Genomic DNA, 7,836 nt, shown 5'->3' with positions numbered 1-7,836 from the left:
ACCTAATGCTGATGTGCTTTGTCATTGAGTGTTGAACTGGATACCTGTCATAGCAATAGCACTTTGATTATCACAGTAAATAAGGATTTTGGAAAATTCTAACCCATAATCCAGTAACTGATTCTTCATCCAAAGAATCCGTGCACAACAGCTTCCTACAGCAATATATAATGCTTCTGCAGTTGATGTGGAAATTGACTTTTGTTTCTTGCTAAACCATGAAACCAATCTGCCTCCAAGAAATTGGCAGCTTCCACTAGTGCTTTTCCTGTCAATTTTGCATCCTGCAAAATCTGCATCTGAGTAACCAATTAGCTTAAATTCTGATTCCCTAGGATACCAAAATCCTAGAAGAGCTGTACCCTTAAGGTACTTGAAAATTCTTTTCACAGATAATAAGTGAGGTTCTCTTGGATCAGCCTGAAATCTTACACAAAGACAGGTAGCATACATGATATCAGGTCTACTTGCAGTTAGATAGAGTAATGAGCCAATCATTCCTCTGTAGTTAGTAATATCTACTGATTTACCAGTATCCTTATCTAACTTGGTTGCAGTGGCCATGGGAGTGGATGCAGGTGAACAATCTTGCATTCCAAATTTCTTCAATAAATTTCTGGTATACTTAGATTGACAAATAAAAGTGCCTTCTTCAGTTTGCTTGACTTGAAGGCCCAGAAAATAGCTGAGTTCTCCCATCATACTAATTTGATATCTTGGCTGCATTAGCTTTGCAAACTCTTCTTCCAATTCTCCATTGAGAAAAGCGATTTTCACATCCATTTGAAAGACTTTAAACTTCTTGTGAGCAACATAAGCCAAAAAGATCCTTATGGCTTCTAATCTTGCAACTGGTGTGAATGTTTCATCATAATCAGTAACCTCCTGTTGAGAGTAACCTTTAGCAACCAGTCTTGCTTTATTCCTTGTAGTTATGCCATCACTGTCAGTTTTGTTTCTGAACACCCATTTTGTACCAACAACTGATCTATTCTTTGGTCTTGGCACTAGGGTCCAGACTTTATTTCTTTCAAATTTATTTAACTCTTCCTGCATTGGTTACACCCAATCAGCATCTTGAAGAGCTTCTTCTACTTTCTTTGGTTCAGTCTGAGATAGAAAAGAATGATAGAGACATTCATTTGAAGTTGTATTTCTAGTTCTGACACCTGCTTGATGATCTCCAATGATTAAATTAGGTGTATGTGCTTTAGTCCACTTTCTTGCATATGGAAGTTAATCTCTAGAACTGGATCCTCCCCCATGATCCATGCCGTCTCCATCATCATTTTTTGATTCTCCCCCCGTAGTTATGCTCTCTGAGACTTCAGAATTTGAATTTGATTTTTCAGGAGTTGAAGAATCAGAGCTTCCAGAAATATCAGAATTTAGCTCATGAGAACTAGATGAATCAAAACTTGAAGAGCCAGTGACAGGTTCTGATGCTTCTCGAAAGTCTTGAGATGTGGTAGGATCTTCAGCTTGCTCCCCCTAGACAGGTGCATTTTTCTTTGGAGTTGTTACCACAGTTTCAATAACATCAGAACTTAATCCATCAGAACTTACATGATCAGAATTTTCAGAATCAGAATTTAAATCTTCATTCTCAAATCTTAGCTGACCATGATCATTAAAATCTTTAAGTCCAGTAATCTTCTTATCATCAAAAGAGACATTGATAGATTCCATGACAACTCTTGTTCTTAAATTGTAGACTCTGAAGGCTTTTGTGTAAAGTGGATATCCAACAAAAATTCCTTCATCAGCTTTTAGATCAAATTTTGACAGCTGCTCAGGATGAGTCTTAAGAACAAAACACTTGCAACCAAATACATGAAAGTATTTCATATTTGGCTTCTACTTCTTCACCATCTCATATGGTGTTTTTCCATGCTTGTTTATAAGTGAAGCATTTTGTGTAAAACAAGCAGTCTGCACAGCTTCAGCCCAAAAATAGGTTGGTAGCTTTGCTTCATCAAGCATTGTTCGTGCAGCTTCAATGAGAGTCATGTTCTTTCTTTCTACAACTCCATTTTGCTGTGGAGTTCCCGGTGCAGAAAATTCCTGTATGATTCCATGATCTTTGCAGAACTCTTCCATGATTGAATTCTTGAACTCAGTGTCATTATCATTCCTTATGATTTTAACAAAATCTTTGATCAATTTATCCAGCTGTCTGACATGATCAGTTAGGGTAGATGCAGTTTCAGACTTCTTGTGCAAGAAGTACACCCATGTGTACCTTGTGAACTCATCCACTATAACCTTAGCATATTCCTTCTTTGCAATAGACATGACATTGACTGGACCAAATAGATCAACATGTAGTAGGTGATAAGGATCAAGAATTGATGACTCAGTTTTGCTCTTGAAAGAAGATTTTCTTTATTTTGCCTTCTGACATGAATCACAAAGGCCATCAGGAGCAAATACTATTTTTGGCAGTCCTCTCACAAGATCTTTCTTTACAAGGTCATTTATATTGTTGAAATTTAAATGAGAGAGTTTGTTGTGACAATTCCAGCTTTCTTCAATTGATGCTCTACTCAACAGACAGATTGCAGAACCATCAGTACTTGTTGAAAGTCTGGCTTCATAAATGTTACCATGTCTGTATCCTTTCAGAACCACTTTGCCTGTTGAATTACTTATAATTCACAGTGTTCTTCAAAGAAATCCACATGATAACCTCTGTCACAGATTTGCCTTATACTCAACAGATTGTGTTTAAGTTTTGAGACTAGAGCTACTGATTCAATGATGACATTCCCTAGATTGATCTAGCCATATCCCAGAGTTTTCCCAATGTTGCCATCTCCATAAAAAACTCCTGGGCCAGCTTTCTCCACAAAGTCTGATAGTAGGGCTTTATTTCCAGCCATATGTCATGAACATCCACTGTCCAGAACTAGGATGTTCTTCCTGTTGCCCTGCAATCACAAAGACCACTAAAGTTTAGTTTTAAGGACCCAGACTTGTTGGATCCTTTGGCCTTTTTAAGTTTGTTAACATTTGCAGCGGATTTAACATCAGAGTTTATGCTAACAATTTTTTATCAGTATTAACATTATCAGACTTTGCATCATACTTTACACTAGAAGGAATTAAAGTAACTTTCTTCAAAGAAGGTTTTATCTAATAATAATCATAGTACAAACTATGATATTCCTTACAAGTACAAATGGAATGCCATATACTACCACAATGAAAATAAGGATTTTGTGGCTTAAACCTAACAGACTGACTCTTAACTCCTGACTTAGAAGGTAAGGAGTTTATATTCTTATTCTTCCTGCAAAAAGAAGCCAGATGGTTAGAATTTCCACAGTTATAGCATTTCTTTCTAGAAGTATTAGAAACAGGCATATAATTGTTACTTTTATTCACTCCTTCCTTTCCATTTCTATTTTTCCTAGTTGCCTTTACCTTGTTTACACTGGTAATCTCTTTCAACTTATATTTAAGTTGCTTCTTAGTCATTAAGCCTATGTTAATTTCAGTTGGTTTATCCTGATTTAATTTGTCAGAAGTTGACTTTGATAACACTTCTGTCTCAATATCTTTCATCTTTTCAGAATCAGACTTTACAGTTTTAGCTACAAATTTAACAGGATTTACCTTTGGCTTAGTAGTCTGCTTAACAATAATTGGCTTAACTTGTTCAGTTCCTTTTTCACTTTTCTCATCTCCATAACCTAAGCCCTCTTTTCAATTCTCACTACTTAGTATATTCTGAGTTGTTCTGCCAGAGTTAGTCCAAGTCCTGATAATCTCTCTCTCCTTTTCTAACTCAGGTTTTAGAGATTTATTCATTTTTAGCACTTCATCTCTAACTTAAAAAGCATCATCTCTATCCTTCTGAGTTTGATAGAACATAACTAACTCTTTTTCTAAATAATCATTCCTCTTTTTAAAAGCAACACTTCATCTCTAACTTAAAAAGCATCATCTCTACATGTTAAAGTTTGATCTCTATAGCTAATAAACATGGTTTTAAGATATAATCTCAACTCAGTAATATCATCAGTATGAAAGGCATAAGTAGTTTGAGGTACCTCTAACTCAGCAGCATCAGAACTGCTATCAGTATTTTCCATCAAGGCATAGTTCTCCTCATCTTCAGAATCTGAGGTGTCTGTCCAGCTTTTCTTCTTTGTGACAAGTGCCTTTGTCACTCTTTCCCTTCTTGCATTCAGGAGATATGTGACCTTTCTCACCATAGTTGTGACATTTGACATTTGAGTAATCTCTTATGTCAGACTTTCCTCCTTTGCCTTCAAATTTTCTGAAGCCCTTCTTTTCAGAACTTCTACCTTTCCTGAAAAACTTCTTTCCTCTTCTAAATTTCCTGTAGGCTATCTTTGTGATACCCTTCATCATAAGAGCATACAACTTCATCATCTCTTCATCAGCATCTACTTCAGGTAGACTTTCAGTTTCTGAATCATCATCATCAGAACTTGATGATTCTGAATCAGACTTTATGATGAGAGCCTTTCCCTTTCCTTTCTTTGAGACAACCACTTTGGGGGATTCCTCCTCAGTGTTAAGAGCAATTGTTCTTGACTTTCTCCCATGTCTCTTGCTTCTTTGATCCATCTCAAGTTCATCAGTCTTGAGCATTCCATAAATGTCATCAAGAGTAGTTTCATCAAGAGCATAGTTATCTCTTATAATAGTAGCTTTCAAATCCCAACTTTCAGGAAGAGCTAAAAGGAATTTTAGATTTGAATCTTCAATGTCAAATTCCTTGTCTACCAGTGACTGATCATTCAAGAGTTTGACAAACCTATCATATAAGTCAGTTAATGACTCATCACTTTTTGAGTCAAAGTGTTTGTACTCTTGAGTGAGTATAGTCCTCCTGTTTTTCTTGATTGGATCTGTTCCCTGTCACCTTTTCTCCAAAGCATCCCATATCTCCTTTGCAGTCTTGCAGTGAATTACCCTATTTGACATGACATTATCAATGGCACTATGCCGCAAATGCCTTACCTTTGCATCCTTGGCAATAAATGAGATATCTTCAGCTGTGTATTCACTTTTCTCCTTTGGTACGGTTTTTGCTGGCTGATCTGCAACTACAAAAGAGAGCTTGGTTATCTTATGTGATCCTTCATTAATTCTGTCAAGGTATTCTGGATCTGTAGCTTCCAAAAACATAGCCATCTTCACTTTCCATATGGGATATTCAGACAGTCTCAGCAAGGGAACCCTGATAGTCTCATATCGACTATGGGTTTCAGTCTTTGGAGTTTCTTCAGTTTTAGCGGGCTTGGTTGGATTTTCTGCTTCTTCAAACATGATTGTTTTGGATCTTTACTGTATGTGTGTTAACAGATAAGCTCTGATACCACTTGTTAGGTCACACAACACTGTAGAAGGGGGTTGAATATAGTGTAGAATATAATCAAATCGATTTAAAATATAAGTAACAGAAAACAAATATATTCGATATAATAAACTCTGTTACAATGGAACTGTTCTCTCTCAGTGATGAACAAATATCATGAGAGCTGCTAGGTTACAATATATGATCTTCTCGATAATCGTAACTCTCTTAGAGTAAACCTATATCTGTCTTTATATAGACATACAGTTACAAGATAACTTCTAGTTGATATGAAATATAATTCTGTCTCCTAAAATATATCAACTAGATATCTTATATAATTCTTCTAATCCTTGAACTCTTTCCATGCATATCTTATTCCGTATTACTTTCGATCTTCATTCCTGTAAATCAGCTTCCTTCCTTAACTCTTAGTCCTTCAGTACTTAAGTCCTGATATCCATCTTCTAATATTATCTTCTGATAATCTAAGTCCTGATATCCTTAAGTCCTGACTTCCAGTAAGTCCCGATTCCAGTAAGAACTGATATTTCCTGTTAGTTAAGATCTGAAAACTAAACATGAAACATATTAGACATGACATCTCAAATATATCCAATATTAAAGCATCCAAAGTCAACGTCCAAACAACATGTCAAAGTTGTATTTCACGCCAAGTAGAATCTAAGGGCGCACCCAAACATTTATGTATGTTGGCGCCACCTTATGTTATCAGCCTTTGATCTCTTTATAGGGTGCGCCCTAACTTATTCAACGGTTAGGGCTCGCCTTACCTCTGTCCAATAAAAGCATTATGAATCCGTCTAAGTAATCATGTCTGAGGAATCCGTCCAAGAAACCTGTCAATCAAATATTTAGGGCTCGCCCTAACTTTTCCAATGGAAAGGGCTTGCCCTGACCCGTCCAAGGGTTTTGGCTCGCCAAGCTGTCCAAGGTTTGGGCTTGCCCTAACTCGTCCAAGGTTGGGGCTCGCCCTAACTCGTCCAAGGTTGGGGCTCGCCCTAACTTTGTCCAGCGTTTGGACGCGCCCTAACTTTTCCAAGATTTGGGCTCACCCTAACTCGTCCAAGGTTGGGGATCGCCCTAACTATTACTAGGTTTGGGCTCGCACTAACTCGTCCAAGGTTGGGGCTCATCCCAACACGTCCAAGGTTGGGGCTCGCCCTAACTCGCCCAAGGTTTGGACGCGCCCTAACTTTTCCTAGGTTTGGGTTCGCCCTAACTTTTCCAGCAAAAACCCATTTCCTTGGACGTTCGTCCTTGGTCATTCGTCCTTGGCTGTCCGTGAAAACCTATTTTCTTGGCGTCCATCCAAATTGAGTTCTATTGACCCGACTTTGACCCGGATAACTTTCATACCAAATTTTGGCTATAACAACTACCCCAAATTCCATATGTCATTGTTAAAGGGATTGAAATTTTAACTTTCTTGGTTTCAAAAGATTTGTACACGTCGTTCTCTTAATAAGGCGCACCTATATTGGTTTAGCTTTTAGGGCGCGGTCAAAGAATTTTAATTGATTCATACGTCAATTATGGGAGACATATGTACGTACTATTTTTAAACCTAACCAAAAATCATTTCATCCTTAACCATGAGGGCGCGCCCTCCGCATCTTGATCTATGAAGGCGTGTCCTCGGCCTTTGGCATCTTTCCCACCCCTTTGAGGGAAATTGCTGTATAAGAAATGCATCTAACTCAAAAAAGTCTTTAAACTTGGAGGGCGCGCCCTCTTAGAGGAGCATTTTTATCGACAAGGTTTTTATCTTTGGAGGGCATGTCCTCTCCAAGATCCGTAGGATATAGATTCATAGATCCATATCTAACGCTTAGGATGTGCATCAATTTTGGGAAAAACTGATTAAAAGCCAAGCAACTGATCCAACCCTCATTTTCATTTTTTTTAGGGTGAAGATTGTACCACCACTTGATTTTTTGTAGCATATTAGGTGCAAAGCTAGAATTTACTGTAACATGAGCTTGGATGACAATGTTGAAGATAGAATTGGAATGCCAATTTTGACGAGAACAGGGACAAGATCGTTTCGGAATGACAATTTGATGCGGAGAACAAAGATCAGAGTATCGATAGTGCTTGGAAGGTGAGGTAATTTGCATTGATAGTAGGCTTACCCCTCTTCCTCTTCTTCTCAGACATCGTCAATCTGTTTACTCCTCCATCCAAACCCCCCAACATCACCATCACAATCACCACAAAATCCAATCTTCATCGCCGATCATTCAAGAAACTCTTCAGTTTCCTATCCAGGTTTATATTTTATGTTAATTGTTGAATTTTTGATATACCCTTTTGAATTCTTGATGAATCTTGTTGACCCTTTTTGTGATTTCAGAAAGTTAGTGGTGGTATCGGAGGAATTGGTATTGGTCATACAATAAATATTGAATTTTGTTCTTCTTGTTCTTACAAGTATATTTCGTCCCCCTTTAATTTTTTAATGCCAATATGTATGGGATCAT

This window comes from Apium graveolens, chromosome 1 (assembly GCF_009905375.1).
Source record: "Apium graveolens cultivar Ventura chromosome 1, ASM990537v1, whole genome shotgun sequence".
NCBI lineage: Eukaryota > Viridiplantae > Streptophyta > Magnoliopsida > Apiales > Apiaceae > Apium > Apium graveolens.
This window is presented reverse-complemented; position numbering follows the sequence as displayed.